The sequence below is a fragment of the Symphalangus syndactylus genome, chromosome 6 (genome assembly GCF_028878055.3).
Source record: "Symphalangus syndactylus isolate Jambi chromosome 6, NHGRI_mSymSyn1-v2.1_pri, whole genome shotgun sequence".
Taxonomy (NCBI): Eukaryota; Metazoa; Chordata; class Mammalia; order Primates; family Hylobatidae; genus Symphalangus; species Symphalangus syndactylus.
In genome coordinates, this window is record NC_072428.2 from 124,034,673 (window position 1) to 124,062,614 (window position 27,942).

The 27,942-nt window shown below is 41.1% G+C and overlaps 1 protein-coding gene and 1 long non-coding RNA gene across 4 annotated transcripts in view; one reads left to right on the top strand and one right to left on the bottom strand.

Annotated features, from left to right (window-relative positions):
• Positions 1-5,487: 5,487 nt before the first annotated feature.
• On the bottom strand, positions 5,488-27,859 carry LOC134737048 (uncharacterized). Its single transcript, XR_010121607.1, has 4 exons — positions 27,740-27,859; positions 13,720-13,863; positions 5,845-5,969; positions 5,488-5,546 (listed from the first exon to the last, which is right to left on the bottom strand). It is a non-coding gene; the product is annotated as an uncharacterized lncRNA (long non-coding RNA).
• LRGUK (leucine rich repeats and guanylate kinase domain containing) overlaps positions 5,892-27,942 on the top strand; it is a 202,209-nt gene continuing 180,158 nt past the window's right edge. For 2 of the 3 annotated variants that reach the window (XM_063642257.1, XM_063642260.1), the window contains exons 1-2: positions 5,942-5,987; positions 27,792-27,886. The gene's annotated coding sequence lies outside the window, so the exon portion shown is untranslated. Of the gene's footprint in view, positions 5,988-27,791; positions 27,887-27,942 lie in introns of all 3 variants that reach the window. The other variant, XM_063642258.1, reaches the window with a different exon arrangement.

Sequence of the window (27,942 nt, forward strand, 5' to 3'; positions counted from 1 at the left end):
GTTTTCTTTCACACAAGGATTTATTTACTGTGTGAGAGAGATCAGGAAACCATTAGTAGCTGGTTTTTGTGGTTATTTTTATTTTATGATTGCTACTATGTTATTCTAGACACCATTTATGGAACACTTCATGTGTATCAGGTGCTGTGCTAAATGCTTTACCACATTATTTCATTTAATCCTCACAATAATCCTACAAGAGGTATATTATTATCATCCCCACTTTACAGAGGAAACTAAGGCTCGGATTAAGGGCTTTGCACCAGATCTGGTAAGTGAGCCAGCTCTGCCCAACACCAGAGTTCATGCTTGGAACCGTAGCCAAATCCAAAGCTCATACCGCTCGTCTCACAACAGCCAATAAGACAAGACATACTCAACTATTTTTTCCAAATAAAGGAAAGTGACTTTATTTCAGGAAGCCAGCAAACTGAGAAGATGGCAGACTGGTGTCCTAAAGAACCATCTTCAAAGGTAGGAATCTCAACTTCTTTTTTTTTTTTTTTTTATTATACTTTAGGGTTTTAGGGTACATGTGCACAATGTGCAGGTTTGTTACATATGTATCCATGTGCCATGTTGATTTCCTGCACCCATTAACTCGTCATTTAGCATTAGGTGTATCTCCTAATGCTGTCCCTCCCCCCTCCCCCCACCCCACAACAGTCCCCGGAGTGTGATGTTCCCCTTCCTGTGTCCATGAGTTCTCATTGTTCAATTCCCACCTATGAGTGAGAACATGCGGTGTTTGGTTTTTTGTCCTTGCGATAGTTTACTGAGAATGATGTTTTCCAGTTTCATCCATGTCCCTACAAAGGACACGAACTCATCATTTTTTATGGCTGCATAGTATTCCATGGTGTATATGTGCCACATTTTCTTAATCCAGTCTATCGTTGTTGGACATTTGGGTTGGTTCCAACTCTTTGCTATTGTGAATAGTGCCGCAATAAACATACGTGTGCATGTGTCTTTATAGCAGCATGATTTATAGTCCTTTGGGTATATACCCAGTAATGGGATGGCTGGGTCAAATGGTATTTCTAGTTCTAGATCCCTGAGGAATCGCCACACTGACTTCCACAATGGTTGAACTAGTTTACAGTCCCACCAACAGTGTAAAAGTGTTCCTATTTCTCCACATCCTCTCCAGCCCCTGTTGTTTCCTGATTTTTTAATGATGGCCATTCTAACTGGTGTGAGATGGTATCTCACTGTGGTTTTGATTTGCATTTCTCTGATGGCCAGTGATGAGGAGCATTTCTTCATGTGTTTTTTGGCTGCATAAATGTCTTCTTTTGAGAAGTGTCTGTTCATGTCCCCTGCCCACTTTTTGATGGGGTTGTTTGTTTTTTTCTTGTAAATTTGTTTGAGTTCATTGTAGATTCTGGATATTAGCCCTTTGTCAGATGAGTAGGTTGCAAAAATTTTCTCCCATTGTGTAGGTTGCCTGTTCACTCTGATGATAGTTTCTTTTGCTGTGCAGAAGCTCTTTAGTTTAATGAGATCCCATTTGTCGATTTTGGCTTTTGTTGCCATTGCTTTTGGTGTTTTAGACATGAAGTCCTCAACTTCTTTTTATGTTGGGTAAAGGGAACAAGGAGGCGGTTAAGGTCAGGAGGTGACAGGTGACCACAGACATCTGGGTGTCAGCAAGAGTCTAAGGAAGTTTCATAACTTCTTTATCTTTGTTCAGGTCACAGCACTCCTACAAGTCTTTATCATAACACTGTTACTTGGGTGTATGCCCTCCTTATCTCCTCAGGGGTTAGTTTGGGGAAGGCCCTATTATCATCCTTGCTTTAAAGTTAAGCTTTACACTAAATTCCTCCCATAGGTAGCTGGGCCTACATGCAGGAATGAGCAAAGGCAGTTTGCTTGGGGGTTAGAAGCAAGATGGAGTCAACTATGCTAGATTTCTCTCACTGCTACAGAACCCCCCTCTGCTCTATTTTGAGCCAAACCCCCTTGTCTAGTGTGGCAAAGGCAGGGACTCTCACATGCTATATTTGAGCCCCAAGTGATACTGGTAGTCTGACTCATCCATTCACCCTGTCCTCTCCTGTAACCTCCAGCAGGAACCATTTCTGGACCACATTTGGGGCCACCACTGCCCACTCTCCTCTCTGCTTCTCCCCCACCCCCAGCTGCCTGAGCCCATCCCTGTGGCCAGTACATTGACAGAAATCTTGGAAACACAAACCTTTGGTTCAGGGGCTGACCCCAGCCAGTTGGAGGCTGGAGATAACCCCCAAGAGGCTGAAGCTAAATGCTCAGGTTCTAGAATCTGGTGTATCTTGGCTAAACATGTTGCCTTAGCCTTTGTAGGAGAGGCAACTTATCTTTTCCTTCTATCTGTCTTAGGTTCATTGTCTGGAACCCCTGTAACAAAAGACAGATTAAGAAGGAGAAAGCATACTAATTTATTTAATATAAGTTATACATGAAAAAAATGAAGACCTGAAGAAGTAATTAAACCTGGGTGGGGTTTTGTCGTTGTTTGTGGTGGTGGTGGTGTTTTAGAGGCAGGGTCTCGCTGTATCGCCCAGCCTGGTCTCTCACAGGAGGGTCTTAGGCCTGCTTCAGGGGAAGGTCAGAAAAGTCTTCCTAGGTTTTATGACCTGCTACAGAGGGGAAAGAAGTGGGATGGCGGGGGCAGGTCAGAGAAACCTTCCTGAACATGCTGTTTCTCAGATTCCTTCTGCTTAAACTGTTTGCTATGCTAAGGTGCCAGATTTGAGAGTAGCGTGTCCTGAAACCCCATCAACTTTTGCAGGTGATTTGATGTGGTTACAAGTGCTTAAAAATGTCCTCAGTTGCCTCATCTTTGAAATGGGATAACAGTGATACTAATAGCTCCTGTCCAACAGAGGTGTTCGATGCCTGGCGTGTCATAAATATTATATATACATAATAAATAATATTATCTTGTCTGTTTCTTTGAGGAGTTTCAGACACACTATCAAGAAAGCCCGCTGTGTTGAAGTGTAGTAAGAGTGCAGCCCCACTTACCATGCTTCTTGGTTAGAAAGACGCAGGCTAGGCCAGGCGTGGTGGCTCACGCCTGTAATCCCAGCACTTTGGGAGGCCGAGGTGGGTGGATCACTTGAGGTCAGGAGTTCGAGACCAGCCTGGCCAACATGGTGAAACTCCGTCTCTACTAAAAATACAAAAAGTTAGCTGGGCATAGTGGCAGGTGCCTGTAATCCCAGCTACTCAGGAGGCTGAGACAGGAGAATCGCTTGAACCTGGTAGACGGAGGTTGCAGTGAGCCAAGATTGTGCCATTGCACTCCAGCCTGAGCGACAGGGTGAGACATCGTCTCAAAAAAAAAAAAAAAAAAAAAAACAAAGAAAGGCCCAGGCTATGGCAGGGTAGGCCCAAGACTGTTACTTGCTGTATGTGGACACCTGAAGGCCCCCAGAACCGGATGTCCTCATCATAGGAACCGGATGTTCTGATCTTACACGATTGTTTCAGCCCCCTCCCCACACAGGCCGACTACCCTCAGTGTCTGGTTCCTTAAGCCTGCTTCCATTTTAGCTATTAGCGAGGGTTTTGCATCTCATTGCCTACCAGCATATTATGTGCATCTCATTAACTCTGAAGGCTCTAGTACCCTTTAGGGACCAGACCTTCACAGACATAATGGCCTTCTGCCTGGGGTTTGAGTTTGCTGTTACTCTTTCTACCTCTGCTGAGGAATGTCAGCTCATGGAGTTCTAATAAGTTCACAAATTGCTCTGTGAAATTGAGGTGAGAAAAATGTCACATTCTTTTTTTTTTTAATTTTTGAAAATCAAATCTGGCTTAGAGCCCCCACTTACCATTCTCAGCAGAAGTCCAACTCCAGTCATTATGATTTCATCATGGGCAGGGGATGGGGGTTTTGGGGAGAGGCTTCCCTTCCTTCAGGTTGCACCAACACCCTGCTGCCGAAGCAGGTCAGGAGAGTGGGGTGAGCACTACATCATCAGGGCATCCTGATCACTCTGTCCCCATGCTCCTTCTGCAACACAGCGAAGGCTCTAAACACTGTCTGGTGCTGTCCTCAGGCCCTGCCCTCCACATGCAGAGTCCTTTCCAGTGTGCCCAGGCTTTGTTCCAGGGACCTCCAGGCCTCAGTGTCCATCCACCACAGGCATCCCTGACAGTTGCCCAACAAGGTCCTGCCCGCTATGGGCACTGTGAGCTAGACGCTGTGGAGCTACCGTGCACACTACAGCAGGTTGGGCAGTTCTCTCCTCTTTCCTCCCAACGCCAAAGTCTCTTTTCCTTTCTGCCACTGGGAGAGCAAAGCCTCCTTCCCTGGGCCTAGACCTTTCAAACAATAGGCTGCTGGAGGGAGTATCTGAGTGAAGGTAAGTTTTCTCTCTCCCCTCCCCTCCCTTCTCCTCTTTTTTTTCTTACGCCCTGAAACAAGAAGTTTGTTAACCAGACTTCTGAGGATAAAGAGAGCCTGGGCTCAAGAGCAATCCCCAGGTAACCCTATAGGGTGGCAGTGGGAATCTTTTATCCTAATTTGGGGTGGGGAGTTGGCATCAATTACTTTCTCAATAACTCACCCTGTTGTGGATTCATAGAACTGGATAGAACTTGAGAGAGCTTCTGTCCCAACCATCTCATTTTTTAAAGGAACCAGAGGAGCAAAGGGAGGAGGCCCAAGAGGAGAGTGGGGATGCCTAGTTCATGTCTGAGCCAGGACCAGCATCCAGGTCTCGACTGCCACTCCCAGGGTCCTGCATTTGGGAGCCCCCAGGTGAACCATGCTGTTAGACTGCCAAGTGGAGGGACAGAAGGCAAGGTCCTGCCTTCAAAGACCTGACTGTCACATGGAAAGAACAGGGCAACACACATGAATCCACTATGGAGTATCGTAAGCCAGTGTACCAATGAAAGCTCACTGAGCAGTTTCTGAGGAACTCAGAAAAACGAATAATGATTGTAGACGATCGTTAGTCAAATACAACTCAACTGGGAAAGTGGAACTGGACCATGGTCTTGAAAAACAAGTGGAGCTAGAGAATCAATGTGAGGGCTGAGATAAAGGTATGCATTTTGTTAACCTCCACAGTATAAAAAAAAAAAATAAGCAAAGAAAGTGAAGCAAAAGAAAAGTCAGGAGTATGAGGAGGATCAGCACAGTGCAGTCATGAAAACCAGCAAAGGCAAACCAGCCTAGCAGGAAGCCTGGCACATTTTGGATGTTCTTGACTTCTTTTTTCTTACCTTGCTGGCAGTCAGCAGATACATGGGATCTTTGAACCCTCTAGAATTAACATGCATACAGCATGGGTGATTTGGGGTGATGATGTATGATATGAAATCAGGTCTGAGGTTTTCATTAGGTTCTCAATATGTCTTGCTCTCCCTCTTCCAGGAATATAGTAGGATTGCATTTCTGAGCCTGTATTAGTCCGTTTTCACACAGCTGATAAAGACATACCCAAGACTGAGTAGTTTACAAAGAAAAAGAGGTTTAATGGACTCACAGTTCCACGTGGCTGGGGAGGCCTCACAATCATGGTGGAAGGCAAAAGGCATGTCTTAGATGGCAGCAGGAAGACAGAATGAGAGCCAAGTGAAAGGGAAAACCCCTTATAAAACCATCAGATCTCATGAGACTTATTCACTACCGCAGAACATTATGGGGGAAACTGCCCCCATGATTCATATCCTACTGGGTCCTTCCCACCACACGTGGGAATTATGGGGGCTACAACTCGAGATTTGGGTGGGGACACAGCCAAACCATATCAGGTGTTTGGGTGGTACCATGTGATTAGGTGGTCAATAAGTTATGAGTAGAAGGGTGTCACTTCCCAACCAAAGCCATCTAATTACCTGTGTGAAACCCTCCAGAGCTCCGTGCCCCCTCTGTCACAATGGCCAGCAATGTTCCAGATAGTGACCACTCACTCAGCTAGGGTTCCAGAGGGAGGAAGATGCAGAGCAGAGCCCCAGCTGACCTGCAGTGGACACATGAGGTAAGTAAGAAATACATCTTTGTTGTTTAAAGCCATTGACATTTTGAGATTGTTTGTTACTGCAGCATAACCCTCCCTATCCTGACTGATACACACAACAAAGAGGCTGATCCCGGTGAGGAGAGCAGAAAGAGCAAGGGAATTTTAATGAGGGATGAAATTTTGACTTTAAAGAGAACTGGTTGAGAGGAGGATTGAGAATAAGAGCCAAATTTAGAGGCTGAAGGAGGAGAAAAGATAGTGCTTTCCCAACAAGTCCTCAGTCAGTACATGTCTGTCCTAAAGACAGAAGCAACAAGGCTGGGTGCAGTGGCTCACTCCTGTAATCCGAACACTTTGGGAGGCTGAGGCGGGCAGATCACGAGGTCAGGAGATCAAGACCATCCTGGTGAACACTGTGAAACCCCGTCTCTACTAAAAATACAAAAAAAATTAGCCAGGCGTGGTGGCAGGCGCCTGTAGTCCCAGCTACTGAGGAGGCTGAGGCAGGAGAATGGTGTGAACCTAGGAGGCGGAGCTTGCAGTGAGCAGAGTTCACGCCACTTCACTCCAGCCTGGACAACAGAGCGAGACTCCATCTCAAAAAAAAAAAAAAGAAGCAACAAGTATGTGTTGTTCACTCAAGGAGTGTATTAGCCAGCGTTTTCCAGAGAAATAGAACCAATAGGATATATATATATAGATAGATAGATAGATATAGATAGATATAAATATATATATAAATAGAACCAATAGGATATATATATATAAATAAATAATACCAATAGGATATATATATATCTCTTTAAGATATATATCCAACATATAAACAAAAAAATATATATCTAACATATAAGCAGAAAAAAACTATCATCTATAATTGTATATATATATATATATGTATATCTCAAACAATAAATGAAGAACAACAAATATTCTTCACTTTTTTGTGCTAACCTTGTTAGAACTCAGCAGATACATGGAATCTTTGCACCCCTAGAATTACATATACAGATGATCCATGACTTACAATGGTTTGACGTAAAATTTTTTGGCTTTACAGTGGTTCAAAAGTAATACTCATTCAGGAACACTCTGTGACTTACATCCTGATAAACCCGTCATAAGTTGAGGATCTGCATATATGTGTGTGTGTGTGTATAATAGAGAGAACAGAACAAGACAGAGAGAGATGAGGAGACAGAATTATTATGGGAGTTGGCTCACATGATTATGGAGACTGAGAAGTTCCATAATCTGCCATCTGCAAGCTGGAGAATCAGGAAAGCTGGTGGTGTAATTCAGCCCGGGTTTGGAGGCCTGAAAACTAGTAGAGCCAGTGGTATAACTCTCAGTGGGGTAGTTGAAGGTGGGGGACTGGTCTAAGTCTCAGAGTACAAAGGCTCAAGAACCAAGAGCTCCAATGTTTACAGGCAGAAGAATATGGATGTCCCAACTCAAAGAAAGAGGGAAAGACTTGTCCTTCTTCCACCTTTTTATTCTATCAGGGCCTTCAACAAATTGGATGATGCTTACCCACATTGGTGAGGACAGATCTTTACACAGCCTACTGCTTCAAATGCTAAGCCCTTCCAGAAACACCCTCACAGACAAACCCAAAAATAATGTCTTACCAGCCATCTGGGCATCCCTTAGCTCAGTCAAGTTGACATATAAAACTAACCATTGTTGCGGGATTCAGGAGGACGAGAGAGACCTCGGGTTGAAACAGGAGAATCTTTATTGAGTGCACTCAGGCCCAGCTGACTCACCTCCAAAAAAACTGGGCCCAGAACAAAGACCGCACCTGACTTTTATACACACTTCACTAAAGGGGGTGGGCTAGCTTAAAGCAAGCTTACAGTGGTGTGAAAGCAGGAATACAGAGGAAGGACAAAGACAGGATTGCACGTGACTATTGCCAAGCAACCCAGATGTCCGTTATCTAGGTTTGTCTGGGCACAGGCTTATCCTGTAACCTTCACTATGGTGCCCAGGCAGCTGTAGTTCAGGCCTACTCAAGCTCCTCATGACCTTCATTGTACTTCTTAGATAAAACAGAATACTTGAAGTCAGTAGTTACAGAGAACAGGAATCTATAAACTCATTCCATAAAACAAAGGAAAATTTGTTTTTCTTCTCCTTATGTTGAGGGAGTGCTGGGAGAGTCTCCAGAGCACATTAGATAATATTATCAAGACTTTTCCTGGGTCTGGGCTGTGCCTGTTGCTGCCTCTGAGACAGGTCAGCCTAATAGAGGAAAACTTATTTTGCTTTCTTTTTAAATTTATTTTCCTTTAATTTCCTGCATCAACCATCACAGTGAGCAATCCTGGATCCCCTCCAGTTTATTTGTGTCTTTTGCTTTATCCACCTTTTTCTTTTATTTGAACTCCTATAGTATTAGTGAGCTCAGATACACAGGTCTTAATTCAGTGTCTCTGAGTACTCATAAGAAAGCTTCTATGTAAATCCAACATATAAACAGAAAAAAACTATAATAGTTAACTATGTATAATATTATATCTATAATATTATAGATAGAGATTATAAATCTGCTGTCTATAATAATTAGCTGTTATTAAAGCTTAAAACCCCCTAAAAGATGCCACACATCACTGCTTCAAAATCCTGATGTCCAATTATCTCACCGGACCAGCCCCTTTTTCCTTAGGAACTTTCTATTTCAGTACCATTTATTACCCATCCTCAGCAGTAAGTGTTTACCCTCTAACAACATAGGCCCAATCACCAAAACATGAAAAAGACTGGGGAAAAGAATATATTTTTCTACCCTCCTCCCCAACAGCTTAGAGTTCCTGGTATTTCTCTGATGTCCTAATGGATGTAAATGTTAATGGTTTTGAACGAGATTTGAAGTTGCAATCTTAAAATAAGGAAACATAACACTTAAATGCTGTTAACTCAGCTAGCTTTAAGAGACTAATAAAGCACAAGGTACTAGGCCTCTTGGCAGTTAAAGAGCAATTCACTCATCTGTGATAACAGCAAACATTAAAGCATTTTCATAGGGAATATAGAAATTCTTGCATCTTGCAGTTGTATTAACTGTCATCATTTTCTTAGATTTTCATTTCCATGTTTCCTGGATGCCCCAGAGATGCTTACACACTGTTCCAGACCTACAGAGTTCAGAAGGGAAGTAAGAGTAGCTACATCATTCGCCCCACATCCCACCCTCCATGGACGACTGATCTAGGGCAATTTGACATTCCTGCTGTCCAAATTCCTTCAGTAAACATCAGTAGCCTTCTGCCATAAGCAGAGATGGAAGCAGTGTGACTCCTCCCCTCAACTTTGCTAGCAGGCAGTGTGCTACAAAGTAAGCAGTCCACAGACAACATTCATTATTAAGCGAACACAAACATCATCTTCCAACCTGCTCAGGAAGCACTCTCTGTCCCTATTCTCTGTCCAGCACCTAATTGGAAAGTTTCCTCTGAGGCAAGCACAACGATGTTCTGTCAGCAGGATCAGACCCACCTTCTAGTTTGATCTAGAGACAGAGTTCTGCATGCATTCTGGGTGCTTGAGGACCTTCTGGGTTTCATAGCTGTCAAATACTAGGTCAAGTGCTGTTTCATAGCTGTAAAGTACTAGGTTTACTTATTTTTTTTTAATTCATTCGCAAAAAGTTGCTAAAGCCCATAAAGTCTTACCAGACACCACATGTCTTGAACAATTTCAGCATTCATTTCTTACCCCTTTTATGCTGATTAACCAGCCCTCCAGTACTATTCCTGTTTAGATGGCAGCCCTTGAAAACTTTGCCACAGCCACCTCTGGAGAGTGTGTTCTGGAAGGAGGCACCTGAGTTTGATCTTTAAGGATGTAATTTCTCAGGGAGCTGCCTGGTTGGGCTATCCTGTCCCTAATTAATAAATGCCCTGCCCTTCAGATGCAGTGTCAGTTCCTCTGGTACTCCACAACAGGACATCTACTAACCATCACTTTCCTAGTTGTGGGCATGAGTTTGCACTGAGCCATCCACATGTCCTTGGAAACTTCAATGCAAATTTGCAAGGCAGGACCCAGGGTGCTGTCCCAGCCTGCCTCAGAGCACAAGGATGCTAAACACATTCACCAGAAACACCCTCTCACACGCAAAACCTAACCCCGATGCTAGTCCAAACAGGCTTCCTCTCCAAGGATACAGAGCCTTGGACTCTGATCATGCCAGGATCTAGAGTCCATCCAGCTTATGCCTATTAATAGCTGGGGCCATGCTACCAGCCCATAGCTTATTAATAATGTATAGCTGCAGCCCCTGACTTTGTTCAGTTATAAACATTCCTCATCTGCATGATTAGTTCTTAACTTACTGATTAGAAAGTTTCATCCTGCCACAAAACCTACCCTGTCTGAATGAATGGCTCTTTTAAAGGCAGCCAAGTTCTCTAAAATGCATCTCAAACCCAAATAAAAAATAATCTACAACAAAAACAAAATTCCACTATTTTCTTTATGGAATGAAGAAAAAAAGGAGCTTAAGAAGGTATTTAAAAGTTCAGCTCCATGCTTACTGAAGGGACTAAAAGTAGTTGTGAGTACAACTGGGGACTTGGGGAGATAAGGTTGGAGAATAATTCAGTGGCGAGTAGGAGATATTCGTAAGTTTTTTTTGTTTGTTTGTTTGTTTTACCTTGAGGGATCTGGTATAACCACTAAGGAGTTTTAAGCAAGTAAGTAGTATTGGGTTTTGACTTTACAAATATCACCCTGGAAGATGGATAATGGACTGGAAGGCAGATGGCAGGAAGACTAGTCAGTGGTCAAGGAGAATGACGGTAGCGGCTTCAACTAGGGTGGTAGTAATACAGATGGAGGGAGGTGCACAGATTCAGGAAATACTTAAAAGCACAATGGCCAGGTGCAGTGTCTCATGCCCATAATCCCATTCCTTTGGGAGGCCAAGACAGGATTGCTTGAGCCCAGGAGTTCAAGACCAGCCTGGGCAACATAGCAAGACCCCATCTTTACAAAAAAAAAATCTAAAAATTAGCCAGGCATGGTAGTACCCACCTGTAATCTCAGCTACTTGGGAAACTGAGGCAGAAGGATTGCTTCAGTCCAGAAGTTTGAGGTTGAATTGAGCTATGATCGTGCTACTACAGAGGGCAACGGAAATGAGACCCTGTCTCTAAAAAAATTGTAAATACATAAATAAAAGCATGATTGCTCCCTCACCTCCTTTAGGTCTCTGCTTTAATTTTACCTTCTAAATGATTCCTTTCTTGACCACCTATTTAAAACAGCAACCCTGGCCGGGCGTGGTAGCTCGTGCCTGTAATCCTAGCACTTCGGGAGGCTGAGGCAGGTGAATCACCTGAACTCAGGGGTTTGAGACCAGCCTGGGCAACGTGGCAAAACCCCATCTCTACTAAAAATACAAAAATTAGCTGGGTTTATTGGCACATGCCTGTAATCCCAGCTACTCAGGAGGCTGAGGCAGGAGAATCACTTGAGCCCAGTGGGTGGAAGTTGCAGTGAGCTGAGATTGCGCCACTGCACTCCAGCCTGGGTGACAGGTGACAGAGCAAGACTACGCCTCAAAAAATTAAATAAATAAATAGCAGCCCCTTCCCCACACCCTATACTTTCTCTGCTTAATTTTTCTCCAAGTTTTTATTGCCATCTGACATTCTGTATAACTCAATCATTAATTTGATTATTGTTTGTCTTCCCCAGCTAAAGTATACACTCTTTGAGGGCAGAGGTTTTTATATCTTTTGTTCTCTGTAGCCCCAATACTTAGAACAATCCCTGGCACATAATAGATGGTCAATAAATACTTTTAGAATGAATGAATAGGTGAAAGATGACAGAATTGACAGGACGTGATCACTGGTTGAATGGGAGGGGGTAAGAAGAAGTGGTAAAGGAGCAAAGGTAGATTCCCAGGTTTCTAGCCAGGTTAACTGAGGGGATGGCCTGCTATTCAGTGAGATAAGGAACACCAGGCAGGATGGGGAGAAGCAGGTTTAGAGGTGAAGAGTTGGAGGTGAAGGAGGTGATGATAAATTTGAGGCACTTGAGGGCTGTGTACAGAAAAATGTAGAGGCGACCGGACTTTGGGCTGAAAGAATAGATTGTGCAGCCTTTAGAGTCCTTATACATTCAAAAAATATTTGTTGTGAACCCTCTTTGTTCCAGACCCTACACCAAGCATGTTCAATACACAGATGAGTAAACTGAGGTTGTTACCAGAAAGGGATCCTGATCCAGACCCCAAGAGAGGGTTCTTGGATCTCACACAAGAAAGAATTCAGGGAGAGTCCATAAAGTAAAGTGAAAGCAAGTTTATTAGGAAAGTAAAGGAATAAAATAATGGCTATTCCATAGGCAGAGCAGCCCTGAGGGCTGCTGGTTACCCATTTTTTTGGTTATTTCTTGATTATATGCTAAACAAGGGGTAGATTATTCATGAGTTTTCTTGGAAAAGGTGGGCAATTCTGGAACTGAGGGTTCCTCCCCTTTTTATACCATATAGGGTAACTTCCTGGTGTTGCCATGGCATTTGTAAACTGTCATGGCACTGATAGGAGTGTAGCAGTGAGGATGACCTGAGTCACTCACATGGCCATCTTGGTTTTGGTTGGTTTTAGCCAGCTTCTTTACTGCAACCTAGTTTTTATTGTTGTTGTTGTTGTTGTTGGATACCGAGTCTTGCTCTGTTGCCAGGCTGGAGTGCAGTGGCATGATCTCTGCTGACTGCAACCTCCGCCTCCCAGGTTCAAGTGATTCTCCTGTCTCAGCCTCCAGAGTAGCTGGGACTACAGGCACATGCCACCAGGCCCACCTAATTTTTGTATTTTTAGTAGATATGGGGTTTCACCATGTTGGCCAGGATGGTCTCAATCTCCTGACCTGGTGATCCACCCGCCTCGGCCTCCCAAAGTGCTGGGATTACAGGCATGAGCGACTGCACCTGGCCTACTGCAACCTGTTTTATCAGCAAGCTCTTTATGACTTGTATCTTGTGCTGACCTCCTATCTCATCCTATGACTTAGAATGCCTTAACCGTCTGGGAATGCAGCCCAGTAGGTCTCAGCCTCATTTTATCCAGCTCCTATTCAAGATGGAATTGCTCTGGTAAAGGCCTCTGACAAGGTCATGCAAATGGATGACATTACATATAAAATCAGTTACCACACAGTTGGTAACAGCCAGTGTTACTGAGGGGACAGGGAGTAAGCACTCTCATAGACTTTGGAAGGAACTGGAAAAGGGTGGAATCTTTCTGGAATACAATTTGACAGTATCAAAAAGTTTAGAAATTTACATATCCGTGACTCAGCGATTTCCCTTCTAGATACATATTTGCTGGTCATAAGCACAAGATTTGCTATTCACCAAGAGGACAAGGGAGGTTCCTACCTGGGTATGACCAGCCTGTGTACTAAGCAGGCACCTAGGAGCCCCATCAAGTGATGCACCAGCAGGACACCCTAAGAGGGGTTATATGGGCCCCATCTAGAGGCAGCTGCAGAAAAGTCAGGGTCTACCTCTGGTCCCTTGCTTATGTCTAAGGCAGACTCTCACGGAAGGGCAACTGGCTCCCTGTTCTGGTTATTTGTCTCTGCATAACAAACTAATCCAAGACTTAGTAGCTTAAAACAGTTATTCTATCTCATGATACCATGGGTCAGGAATTTGAGGGGCGATCAGCTGGGTGATTCTTACGTTCCATATGGCACCAACTAGAGTCACCTGATGGTACTAAGCTGCTACCTGGGCCAGTCTGGAACATCCAAGATGGCTTCATTCACAAGCCCGACACCTTGGTGGGAACAGCTCTCAGGCTGTAGTCTCAGAGCCCCTCCATGTGATCTCTTCAGCAGGGTAGTCGGACTTCTTAAATGGTGACTCAGGGCTCTAAAAAAACCCAAAGCAGACGTGACCAGTCCTTTTAAATGCTAGTCCTAAACTAGCAGAGCATCACTTTGACCATACTCTAAAGGTCAAAATGTAATAGGCCAGTCATAGATCCAACCTCTCAACAGGAGGAATATCAATGAATTTGCAGCCATCTGTAATCTGTCACACTCTCTGGTTCAGGATTTTCAAGGGGGCAAGGTCTGATGCATACATCCAAGTTGTTCTCCTTCTGCTCCTCTACTGTGTGGGCCAATTTCTCTCTAGAAGTGTCTTGCAAAGTCAAAATCTCTCCACTTCTTCCTTCGTAGGAAGTGAGGCTTATTATAGCAAACAGAAAGGATCCCTTATGCTATCACTCTAATACCAAGGCTGTCTGGCTCCAGTGAGGTGCTAAGCTGGCTCTCCTGAGAAGGCCGTTTGCTGTGAAAGAGATGTAATCAGCCTGGAAACATGACTCATCCAAGGGTATGGAGTTTCTACTGATCAGTTATCACACCGGTCACCAGCAATAACTGGCCATTCTGAAGGCAGTTGCTTCTAAGCCAGACGTGCAGAACTTAGTTATAATTCCTGAATATTCTTGTGAAAGTCATTGAGACTAACTTATTTCTCAATAGTGGAGAGATATAGCTCTTGCCAGTGTTATAGACAGTTTAAAATCTCTTAGGGCATCATGAACTACACAAAAAGTGCCTGAGGAGTGGCCAAAAGTGAGAAGATAGCTACCAATTGGTGGGGCACCATCAAGGCAAGGAGAAGAGCGACTAGTGGCACTGGGAAACCTCACTGAGAAAGCTAATCAGAGAGAAGGTCCCAAGAGGCTGGAAGATCCTCTCATCTCAGGCTGACATCGGGACTCCCCTTGGATTATCTTTAAATCAAGAGGGCCTCAGGAGGTTTCTCTGAATGTGGATGCCTTTCTACCTTGCAAGGCTGGCAGGTGGTTACAAAGGGCACAGGCTTTCCAAGTGCTCAAAGAGAGGACACAAACTTCCGGAAAAGCATTTGGTGCAGCTGTAAAAAAAAAAAATATATATTCACCAAAAGGACAGCCTCCCCACCCCCTTAATTCCATTGCTAAGCCTCTGTTAAAAGAAAAACTTCAGCCAAATTAAATTTAAAGTGTTTAATTGAGCAATGAATGATTCACGAGTTGGGCAGCCTTCAGAATCACAGCCGATTCAGAGAGACTACAGTGATGCCTAGTGGTCAGAACAAATTTATAGACAAAAAAAGGGAAGTGACATACAGAAATCGGAAGTATAAGGCATAAAAACAGCTGGGTTGGTTACAGCTGGGCATTTGCCTTTTTTGAACACAGTTTGAACACTCAGCAGTAGATGAGTGGTTGAAGTATGGCTGCTGAGATTGGCCAAGACTCAGCTACTGTTACAGGTGCATACTCCTAAATTAGGTTTTTAATCTTGTCCACCTATCAAGTTAAGTTACAGTTCATCCACAAGGACTCAAATATAGAAGTACAGACTCCTTCTCAGGCCATGTTTAGTTCACTTTAATACATCATTACTGTTAATTGCAGCTCTAGGTCAGGTTGAGAGGTTGGAGACTTCCAGAATGGTGAAGTAATAACCTTCCAAAAATCCACTCTTAAGAATACATGGCCAAAAAAAAAAAAATCAACTTTTTTAAACTCTGGAAATTAACCAAAGGCTTGCAAAAAATCCAAGGAGCGTTTATGCAAGAAAAACTGCTGAATCTTGGTAAGAATAGCAAAATGTTGTAACATTTTAACTTACACTATTCCTGTACTCCTCACTCCCACTCTGCAGAAACCTTGAAAACAGCAGCTCTGCAATTATGGAAGCTACGAAAATGAGCAGCCTTACAGCCACTGGAGGTATAACCTGGATTTAGAGCTCCCCCAAAAGCACATCTCCTTAGAATTGTCACTATTTTACCTGTCTTTCAGCTCCCTAGAAAAGCTCCATTCACAGGATGTTGTTGTCATTATTTGATCTGATTCACAACTCATTGCTTGGGATCTGGGGAGTAGAACTTATCCCTAGGGTGTTTGTCAAAAACAACCAATAGCAATGATTTAACATGTGGCTGCCTGAGGCTGCAATACCAGTTGGGGCAAATGGGAGCCTGGCAAAACATTTAAAAGGAAGATCTTGGGAATGGGATACTCACAGGGGGCTTTGAAAAAGCTCCAACATATCACAGGGGATCTGGAAGGCCATACACATGGCAGAGCTGTGTGTGCTCAGGAAAGACCTAAGTGGAACCTAACTTCTCACCTCTGGCTAACCTTGCAAGCAGGAAGTCATACCAGAGCATTGAAAGTGTGCGCCAACACATAGCTAACAGTACCCCTTGGCTAAGGCTAGAGACTTATTAGTTCAAAGAACTTAAGAAAATCTCTGTTCAATTATTAGCTGACCACTAAGTTAACTGAGTAGGACTTCAGTCATAATAGGAAATACTTATTTACAGAATTTGTCCAGGAAAGTTACTAAACAAACAGTAAAAACAACAAAACAGCAACAACAAACCCTGGATACAGAGGGTACAGGTTGAGCATCCATTATATAAAAATCTGAAATTTGAAATGTTGCAAAATTTGAAAGTTGAGCACCGACATGATGCCATGAGTGGAAAATTCCACAGCTGACCTCATGTGACAGGTCTCAATCGCACAAAATTATTCGTGTGTAGGGGAGCAAACATAATTTCTTTTCCTTTCTTTTTTAAGTTCTTAATTGAGACACCCTCCTGAAAACAAAAGTAAGATTAGCAGAAGAAAAACAAGTAGAAGTTTAGTAATGCATGCTGTACCCATCACAGGGAAAGGCCTCAGTTCAAAAGTATTTCCCTCTCAAGGCAGTGATTCTGGGGCCTTGCTTAAATAGTATTGTTACAGGAGAGGGGTCCTGATCAAGACCCTAAGAGAGGGTTCTTAGATCTCGGGCAAGAAAAAATTCAGGGCGAGTCCACAGTACAAAGCAAAAGCAAGTTTGTTATGAAAGTAGAGGAATAAAAGAATGGCTACTCCATAGACAGAGCAGCCACAAGGGCTGCTGGTTACCCATTTTTATGGTTATTTCTTAATGATACGCTAAACATGGGGTAGATTATTCATGCCTCCCCTTTTTAGACCGTATAGGGGAACTTCCTGTTGTTGCCATGGCATTTGTAAACTGTCATGGCACTGGTGGGAGTGTAGCAGTGAGGATCAGAAGTCACTCTTCATGGCCATCTTGGTTTTGGTGGATTTTAGCCAGCTTCTTTACTGCAAACTGTTTTATCAGCAAGGTCTTTATGACCTATATCTTGTGCTGACCTCCTGTTTCATCCTGTGACTTAGAATGCCTTAACCATCTGGAAATGCAGCCCAGTAGGTCTCAGCCTCATTTTACCCAGCCCTTATTCAAGATGGATTTGCTCTGGTTCAAATGCCTCTGACATTTCCCCCCTCCCTTTTAAAAGACAAGCCTAACTTCAAGGTTTGCACAGGGATGAAGATCTATCTTCTGTAACTACAGGCAGAATAGGGGTGATGATGTTCCTGCCTAACTATTAGAGTCTCTTGTATTTGGAGTATAAAACAGCTCAGTCAGGAAGCATTAGTATGGTGAGGGCCATTCATAACTTTTGAGTTCCAACAAAAGATGGTATCTGGAAGATTGATAAGCGTTCAATATAAGAAAACATTGAGTAACCTCATCCTCATCCCTACACAAAGAGTACAACAGCAATATATTACACAAGAGTAAGGCAAAATAAGTAAAATTATCCCAAGTAAACTAAATTAGAAGGCTTTCCATGAACTGGGCAGCTTTTGGAACCAAGCTGATATGGGGTGGCTAGATGATTTCAATATGTGCCCAGAATATTGATCCAGATTTTTACATTACCCATGCCTCTTGTTTCTGCTGAGCAACAGCCAGAGATCACTGGTTGGTTCACAGGAATAAGCAGGATTAGTCTTAATTGCAGGAAATAAACTCATAAACAACTGATGAGACTAGAATTTAATAACAAGTGTACCATAGTTCTTGAAACATAATTTTTCTCTCTCCAGTTTCCCATTTTTATTAAGACAAATCATGGTAAGACTGATTTGTTTTATTTTACTTGGCCTGATTATTTGTATAAAGTGCATCAAGATAACTATTTTTCACATAAGCTCTCTTTAAATTGGCATTGATGGAACTCTGTTCCATAGAAGGAATCTTAGATAGGACTTTTTTAGAGCTGAGCCCTGCCGTGGGTTTGTATCCTCAAATTCCTATAAGTTGAATAAATTCCTCTCCTCTTGAGGTTCCAAGATAACTTAGCTCTCCTAAGCCTGATAGAAAGTGACATTCTTTACTTATGACATGTCAGGAACCCTGTACAGGAACTGTGTAGACAAGGTATGAGGCCAGTTTTCCCAAGGGGCTTTTATTGGCTCTATAAGTCAAGTTTAATTCCTTAAAGGAAAACACACCATTCCAGTCAAAGCCTTGGTAAAATAACCAGTTTTTCCAATTGTGTCCTGTTACAAAAGAAAACAGATTCTTATTACACTTATGCAAACAACTATATTGCCATAAATTAAGAATACTTACAAGTAGTTTCCAAATTCTGGAGAAACTAGGTAGAAAGAAACAAATATGCTCCAAATTGTGTTCATAGGAGTATACTTTACCTAATTGTTAAAAGCTGTAAATAGCTTAAAAGGATTGTTTTCTTGACTTTGAAACAAAACAAAGAATCAGCAACATTTTAACCAAAAAGTTAAAAAGATTACTTTAGACTTCTACTAGTTTACTCCATGCAGTTAACTTCTCTCCTGTTTGATATTCATGAACACTTCAGTTCTCCATGAGAGTTCTGAAAGTTGTTTCTTCTATTCTAATGTCACAATTTCCAAAGTTATCAGAAAACCGCATTTAGGAACACATGTTAGAGTGCGAGAGCTGACTATGAAACCATCTTTTGAAGAGGATTAAAACAAAAAAACAATTGTTTGTGGATGACAAAACGTTTTAGGACAGCCACAGCCAAAAACATGATTGACAAAGAAATTTGGTTACCTCTGTGGCATACAGTGATTTTATGTAACAATTATAATTATTAATAACCTATAATAAGTTTTATTATATTTGTCAGTGATTCTTGTATGATTTTACTACACCAAATAAGGCAAATTTTACCTTTGCATTAGTGTACCACTACTACCATTAAACCCAATTCTTAATAAAACCTTATAAATAAATCTGTCCAATCTTAATCCATTTGACCATAAGATAAGATTTTCATAAATCTTGTATAACCCTTTACAAATTTTTATTAAAGAACAGATTATAAGCAGGTTTTTGCTTTAACAAAAACCTGTTATCCTTTTATTCCAGTGTTCAATTTACAGAAAAACTGAATAATACCCCTTTAACTTCAGCCAATATGTTCACACACAGAATCTCTTTCACAATTAATTTTTCACAAACCTTCCACAACTTGCTGAAATCTTCGGCTTTACCTTATCTAACTTAAAACAATCCTTTAACACTTTCGGCATAAAAAATCCACACTCCTATGACTTCTTATAATCTTTTACCAAAAACACGTTTCACTTTCTTTACACACCTTGCACGTAAAACTGTTTTTTAGTAGTCTCAAATACATGTTACACTGTTAACTCTCAGCACCTCTTACTTCTGGTGAAAAGCTTGGTTAGTAAGCCATTTTAATTATGTACTAGTGTGGAGCCTAGGACCCAGACAGAAGTGCAGCTAAGTCCTGACTCTTTCCAACATCTAACTTCACGTGTCCCAAGCCTTAGCTAGCTGTAAAACAGACAAGTTGTATAGTTAAGCATCATAGTGATATTCTATGAAGCATTTAGGAGGCCTAATCACCTTTAAATTGTACATTTCTTGCATAAATTCCCTGCTATGGAAATTTCCTGATCTACACAGACTGTCTATGACATACTTTGACTTTGTGACTTGTCCTAAACATCCCTTTTTTTAAACAACCAGTTATTTTACTCTAGGACAAGAATTTACCATATAAGATCCTTTCTACATGAAGTCTCTTTTCTTTATAAATTTCTTTGCATAGCTATGGGGTATGGCTAATTCTGCATATCCCCAGGCCTTATCTAGAATCTAATGCTTCAAAGTAGGTAAACCGAACAATTTTTAAAAGTCAAAGAAGCAGTTTATGACCTTAAAGCATTAGTAAACTTAATATCTGACCTGCATAATTTAGATGAAATGTTTACATTTTGGAAGATATTTTTATTTTACCAGTAATTTTAAAAACTGTCTCTATTTCCCAAAGATTACTAAAGTCACATGAAGTAAAAGGCATTACACTTTTTACTTTTCTGACAACATATTTGATTTAAGCACTTATTTTTAAGCCAATTAAAGCTCTTTCATATATAATCACACACACAACACATATAAATACACAGACAGACAGAAGATAAAGGACTCATTCACTAAGCCAGGAACTGGACCCTGGACCCAGGCCACCATTGTGAAAAAAGAAAGCACAGACACATGGTTACAAGGTCAAGCTCCCAAGGACATACTAGACAAGAAGGAAACCTCATCCAGTTTTTTTCAGGGACCTGCAGCAAAGTTTGTAACTGACCAGTTTGTTGGGCTATCTTGAAAAGCCCATGCTGTATCCTAAGGTACCCCTCTTTATGACAAAACAATACAGAAAAACACATAAAGCACACCAGATTTGCTACAGCTTAACACTAGCCTCTCAAATCCTTTTTCCATTAATCAGAACTTTACAAGGAGATAAACAGTGATTTTTACCATTAATTCAACTGGTTAGCATAGAGAGAGACAGAGAGAGAGAAAGCATTGCCTGAGGCAGGGTGGGGAAGGCAAAGAGCTCAGGGAGACCAGAGAAGGATCCCCCCATTTCTCAAACATTCAGGTGGCCGCTTGTTGGTCATGAAGGGATCTTTTCCAGCAGTTTCATCAGCTCTTAGGTTTTCCCTTTTAGGGAAGAAGACACTCCCTATGTCCCATGATTCTGTACATGCCTAATCCTGTCACCCACAGCCGTCAGCAAAGAGTGCAAGGTAGATTAATCCAAAGAGAATAGCAGTTAGCATCCCATAGTGCCAAACCCATCCTTAGCCAAAAGGGACTTTACCAAGAGGGGCCTCTGACCCACTCTGTCTTAGGAGAGACTCTAACTCCCCTAAGTTGAGCCTCTAACCCAATCCCATTCTTTACCCAGGTATATGCACCCCACTTACCCAAAGTCAGCCAAAATTGGTGCGAGCAGATGATTTTCAGTTGAGATTAGGGGTCCCTTCAGTATCATCCCTTTGCAGTTGCCAGAAAGATGTTACAGGAAAGGGGTTCTGATCCAGACCCCAAGAGAGGGTTCTTGGATCTCAGTCAAGAAAAAATTCAGGGCAAGTCCACAGTGCAAAGCAAAAGCAAGTTTGTTAAGAAAGTAGAGGAATAAAAGAATGGCTACTCCATAGACAGAGCAGCCACAGGGCTGCTGGTTACCCATTTTTATGGGTTATTTCTTGAAGATATGCTAAACAAGGGGTGGATTATTCATGCCTCCCCTTTTTAGACCATATAGGGGAACTTCCTGTCATTGCCATGGCATTTGTAAACTGTCATGGTACTGGTGAGAGTGTAGCAGTGAGAATGACCAAAGGTCACTCTTCATGGCCATCTTGGTTTTGGTAGGTTTTAGTCAGCTTCTTTACTGCAACCTGTTTTGTCAACAAGGTCATTATATATATGCAAATATTCCAAAATCCAAAACAAATCCAAAATCTGAAACACCTTTGTTCTTAAGCATTTTTGGATAAGGGATATGTGACTTTGTCTGATTTCCAGAGTTAGTACATTACAGTATTTTAAATGTCCAGTTTTGAATTACTAGGTAAGAGGTTTCTTTTTGTGTTGATGTAGGTGTTCTGGAATTTGTGGTGATGCCTCCAGAACCTTCTGAATGTACTAAAATCCATTGAATTATATGTACACTTTAAAAGGGTAAATATTATGGTATGAGACATATTTCAATTAAAAAACTTTAAAGAAAAAGAGTCCAATTTTTAACAAAAAAAACTTATGCACAGAGAAACCAGAAAGTATGGGCCATCCACAGGAAAAGATGAGTCAATAAAAATTGAGGAAGTCCAGATACTTATTATGCAGATAGTTTTAATCAGCCAATATGAATATTTTCAAAGAATTAAAGGAAATCATGTCTAAAGAGTTAAAGGACAGCATGAGAATAGTATCTACTCAGCAGAAACCTTATAAGCCAGAAGAGACTTGGGGCCTATTTTCAGCATTCTCAAAGAAAAGAAATTCCAACCAAGAATTTCATATCCCACCAAAGTAAGCTTCATAAGCAAAGGAGAAATAAAATATTTTCCAGACAAGAAAGTGCTAAGGGAATTCATTACCACTATACTAGCCTTACAAGAGATCGTGAAACCACCTGGCCAACATGGTGAACCCCCATCTCTACTAAAAATACAAAAATTAGCCAGGTGTGGTGGTACACGCCTGTAATCCCAGCTACTTGGGAGGCTGAGGCAGGAGAATTGCTCAAACCCAGGAGGCGGACATTGCAGTGAGCCAAGATCACGCCACTGCATTCCAGCCTGGGTGACAGAGTGAGACTCCATCTCAAAAAAAAAAAAAGGAAACCAAAGAACGATACCTACTGCCAGAAATACATACTTAAGTACATAGCCTGCAGACCCTATGGAGCAAAAACACAATAGAAATTACAAAGCAAAAAGCTAACAACTTCACCATTGGATCAAAACCTCACACGTAAATATTAACCTTAAATGTAAATGGTCTAAATGCCCCACTTAAAAGGCACAGAGTGGCAAGTTGGATTAAAAAAACAAGACCCTTCCTTCCATGTGCTGTGTTTAAGAGACCCATCTCACACATAATGGTGCCCAAAGGCTCAAAGTAAAGTGTTGGGGAAAGATCTGCCATGCAAATGGAAAACAAAACAAAACAAAAAGCAGGGGTCACTCTTTTTATATCAGATAAAACAGAGTTAAAACCAACAACAGGAATAAAGGACAAAGAAGGGCATTACATAATGATAAATAATCCAATTCAACAAGAAGACTTAATTATTCTAAATATATATGCACCCAACATTAAAGCACCCAGATTATTAAAACAAGTACTTCTAGATCTACAAAAAGATTTTAGACTGCCACACAATAATAGAGGGGGGCTTCAACAACCCACTAACAGCATTACACAGGTCATGGAGGCAGAAAACTAACAAAGAAATCCTGGACTTAAACTCAACACTTCACCAATTGGACCTATTAGATGTATGCAGAATACTTCATCCAATTGGACCTATTAGATATATGCAGAATACTTCACTCATCAACCACAGAATATACATTTTTCTCATCTGTGTATGGAACATACTCCAAGATTGATCACATGCTCATTCATAAACCAAGTATCAGTAAATTTTTAAAACTCGAAATTATACTAACCATACTCTCAGACTACAGTGGAATAAAAATAGAAATACCAAGAAGATTCCTCAAAACCACGTAATTACGTGGAAATTAAACAACTTGCTCCTGAATGACTTTTGGGTAAACAAAAAAATCAAGACAGAAATAAAATTATTTGAAATAAATGAAAACAGAGATGTGACATATCAAAATCTCTGGCATGCAGCAAAAGCAGTGTTAAGAGGAAAGTTTATAACACTAAATGTCTACCTCAAAAAGTTATAAAGATCTCAAATTAACAATCTAACATCACACACAGAGGAACTAGAAAAACAAGAGCCAATGAATGCCAGAGCTAGCAGAAGAAAAGAAATAACTAAAATCAGAGCATAACTGAAAAAATTGAGTCCCAGAAATCCACACAAAGAATCAACAAAACTGAAAGTTGGTTATTTGAAAGGATGAACAAGATTAATAATCTGCTAGCTAGGTTAACAAAGATCCAAATAAGCACAATCAGAAATGACAAAGATGATATTATAACTGATCCCACAGAAATACAAAAGATCCTAAGAGACTATTATGAACACCTCTACACACACAGACTAGAAAATCTGAAGGAAATGGATAAATTCCTGGAAACACACAATCTCCTGAAACTGAATCAGGAAGAAATTGAAACACTGAACAGACCAATATTGAGTTCTGAAATTGAATCAGTAATTTAAAAACCTACCAACCAAAAAATACCCCAGACCGGATGGATTCACAGGCGAATTCTACCAGATATACAAACAAGAGCTGGTACCAATCCTGCTGACACTATTTAAAAAAATCGAAGAGGAGAGACTCCTCCCTAACTCATTCTGTGAAGCCAGCATCAGTATTGATAACAAAACCTGACAAAGACACAACGAAAAAGGAAAACTATAGGCCAAGATCCTTGATGAATATAGATGCAAAAATCTTCTAACACCAGTCATTAAATGCAAATCAATAAATGTGATTCACCACATAAGCAGAACTGAAAAACAAAAACCATATGATCATCTCAATAAATACAGAAAAAGCTTTCAATAAAATCCAACATCCATTCATAATAAAAACCCTCAACAAACTAGGCATCAAAGGAACATATCTATGACAAACATACAGCAAACATCATACTGAATGGGCAAAAGCTAAAACCATTTCTCTTGAGAAGTGGAACAAGGATGCCTACTCTCACTACTCCTATTCAACATAGTACTAGAAGTCCAAGCCACAGCAATCAAGCACGAGAAAGAAGTAAAAGGCATCCCAATAGGAAAAGTCAAACTATCTCTCTTTGTGGATAATAGGATTCTACAACTTGAAAACCCTAAAAACTCCACCGAAAGGCTCCTGGAACTAATACATGACTTCAGCAAAGTTTCAGGCTACAAGATCAATGTACAAAAATCAATTACATAATTTCTACACACCAACAATATTCAAGCTGAGAGCCAAATCAGAACACAATCCCATTTATAATAGCCACACCAAAAACAAAACACCAACAAAAAAAATCCTAGGAATACATATAACCAAGAAGATGAAAGATCTCTACAAGGAGAACTACAAAACACTGCAAAAAAGAAATCATAGATGGCACAAACAAATGGGAAAATATTCCATGCTCATGGATTAGAAGAATCAATGTTATTAAAATGGCCATACTTTCCAAAGCAATCTACAGATTCAATGCTATTCCTATCAAACTGCCAACTTCATTTTTCACAGAATTAGAAAAAACTATTCTAAAATTCATATGGAACCATAAAAGAGTCCAAGTAGCCAAAACAATCCTAAGCAAAAAGAACAAAGCCAGAAGCATCACATTCCCCAACTTCAAATTATACTATAAGGCTACGGTCATGAAAACTACATGATACAGGCTCAAAAACAAACACACCAATGAAATAGAATAGAGAACCCAGAAATAGAGCTGCACACCTATGGCCATCTAATCTTCTACAAAGTTGACAAAAATAAGCAATGGGGAAAAGACTTCCTACTCAATAAATCTTGCTGGGATAACTGGATAGCCATATGTAGAAAAATGAAATTGGACCCCTACTTTTCACCTTATAAAAAATTAACTCAAAATGCATTAAAGTAAATGTAAGACCCCAACCTTTAAGAATCCTGGAAGAAAACCTAGGAAACACCATTTTGGACATGGGCTCTGGGAAATAATTTATGACTAAGTCTTCAAAAGCAATTCCAATAAAAACAAAAAGTGACAAGTGTGACCTAATTAAAGAGTTTCTTCATAGCAAAAGAAGCTATCAACAGAGTGAACAGATAACCCACAGAATGGGAGAAAATATTTGCAAACTATGCATCTAACAAAGGTCTAATTTCCAGAATCTATAAGGAGCTTAAATAATTGAACTAACAAAACACATTAGAAAGTGGGCAAAAGACATGAACAGACACTTCTCAAAAGGAGGCATACGACAAGTATATGAAAAAATGTTCAACATCACTAAGCATCAGAGAGGTGCAAATCAAAAGCACAAGGAGTTTTTAATAAAAGGAAGAACTTTACATAGGAAGAGTAGCCCACAATGGAATCAGTCACATTTTAAAGTGGTGTGCTGTTTTTCACTTAAAGACTTAAATCAAAGATAGAGGGCCATTTATCACAATGTTGAATGTGATTTTCTTCTCTACTGGGTAGAGGATTTTTTAGAAGACCTCTTGTATTAGTCAGGGTTCTCTAAAGGGACAGAACTAATAGGATATAGGTGTATATATGAAGGGGAGTTTATTAAGGAGTATTGACTCATACGATCACAAGGTGTAAGTCCCACAATAGGCCATCTGCAAGCTGAGGAGCAGGGAAGCCAGTCCATTCCAAAACCTCAGAAGTCAGGAAGCTGACAGTGCGGCCTTCAGTCTGGCCAAAGGCCCAAGAGCCCCTGACAAACCACTGGTGTAAGTCCAAGAGTCCAAAAGCTGAAAAATTTGGAGTCTGCTGTTCAAGGGCAGGAAGCATTCAGCACGGGAGAAAGATGTAGGCTGGAAGACTCAGCAAATCAAGTGCTCCCACCTTCTTCTGCCTGATTTATTCTAGCCTCGCTCGCAGCTGATTAGATGGTGCCCACCCAGATTGAGGGTGGGTCTGCCTCTCCCGTCCACTGACTCAAATGTTAATCTCCTTTTGTAACACCCTCACAGACACAACCAGGAACAATACCTTGCATTCTTCAATCCAATCAAGTTGACACTCAATATTAACCATCACAACTCTTGTTTTCAAGTTGACTTATAACTTGACATCCACCACCACCACCATTTTTTTACAGAAAAAATATGAAGTAGTATGGAATTATGATATATACACATTAAAAAGATACAAATTTAAAAAAGATCAGAAACCACATGGAAGACTTAGGAGAGTAGCAACAATTAAAATTAAAAATTTGAGCTCATGGAAGTTCAAAGAAGAAAATCCAGCTCCCAACCGTTGGAGATGTTAATTTAGTACATCTGGAGTGGAACTGGGTAATATATTCTTTTTTTTAAGCCTCTTATCTAATTCTGGTTAGAGATTGACTGTCTCAGACTGTCTCTCCCAGCTCTTGGTCATCTCCTCCATGATTTTGTCAGGGGCTAAACATTACCCAATTTAAGGTAAGCTAAAGAGTATTCCTGTTACAGATAGAAAAAAAAAAAGTTCATGGGCAGCAGTTCCCAGAAGGTGGGTATGAAAAGCCTAGCTCCCTCCCTAATGGAGAAAAGCAAATCTCACCATCCATTATTCACAGAGACTGCTTTGTAGTTCCCTGAAGCAAGGCTGTTTTATCCTGCCTAACTTGGGAGGCATTCTCCTTGGTTCACCCTAATGGAAAATGGAGGAGAAAATGGTTTATAGACTATTCTTGCTGAGACAAGCCTCTGGGTGACCCAAAACAAAAATCAACTAATCAATCCCAAGGCTTCCTACACATTGCCTGGAAATCTACCCCCACAGCTTGATGTGAGAGGGAAACACCCAAGTTCCCAGAAAATCCCATTTATCCATAAGACCCTTCTCCTGGTTATTTCAGCTTCCCTAGGGATAGACACTAAGGTGTTATAGCTCTGGTCCATTGCATGAAGAGTTATCCGGGGCCTGGAAGATGTTCATGGTGGCATCAACTGGCCACCTCAGTCATAAATGGTCCTGGAAATCTGACTTGGATCCGTACTGCCTTCTGATCAAAACTCAGATGATCAGTGATATCCAAGGTCCCTAATAACTACTGGATTCTCAGATTCCAGTGTGTGAGCATGAGACAATGAATGCAAATGGGTAGGACCTGGCACACACACATCCCAAGCACTGTCACGAAAGGAGGATTCACACATATCAACATAAAGTCTGAGACCAAAGCGAAGAAACAGCACCTGATGTTCTTTTCAACCAAGATCCCTGCTTAATTCCAAACATATTCTTCAGGCTGGATGTCGGGCAGCTGAAGGGTGATGAGTCTTCTGCTGGAATTAAAGCCTGCTGTGATATTAATGAAGAACCACCAGTGGGTTTGCTGGAAGGTAATTTAGATCTACATAATTATGACTTAATCCCTCACCCGGTGACATCAGAAAGG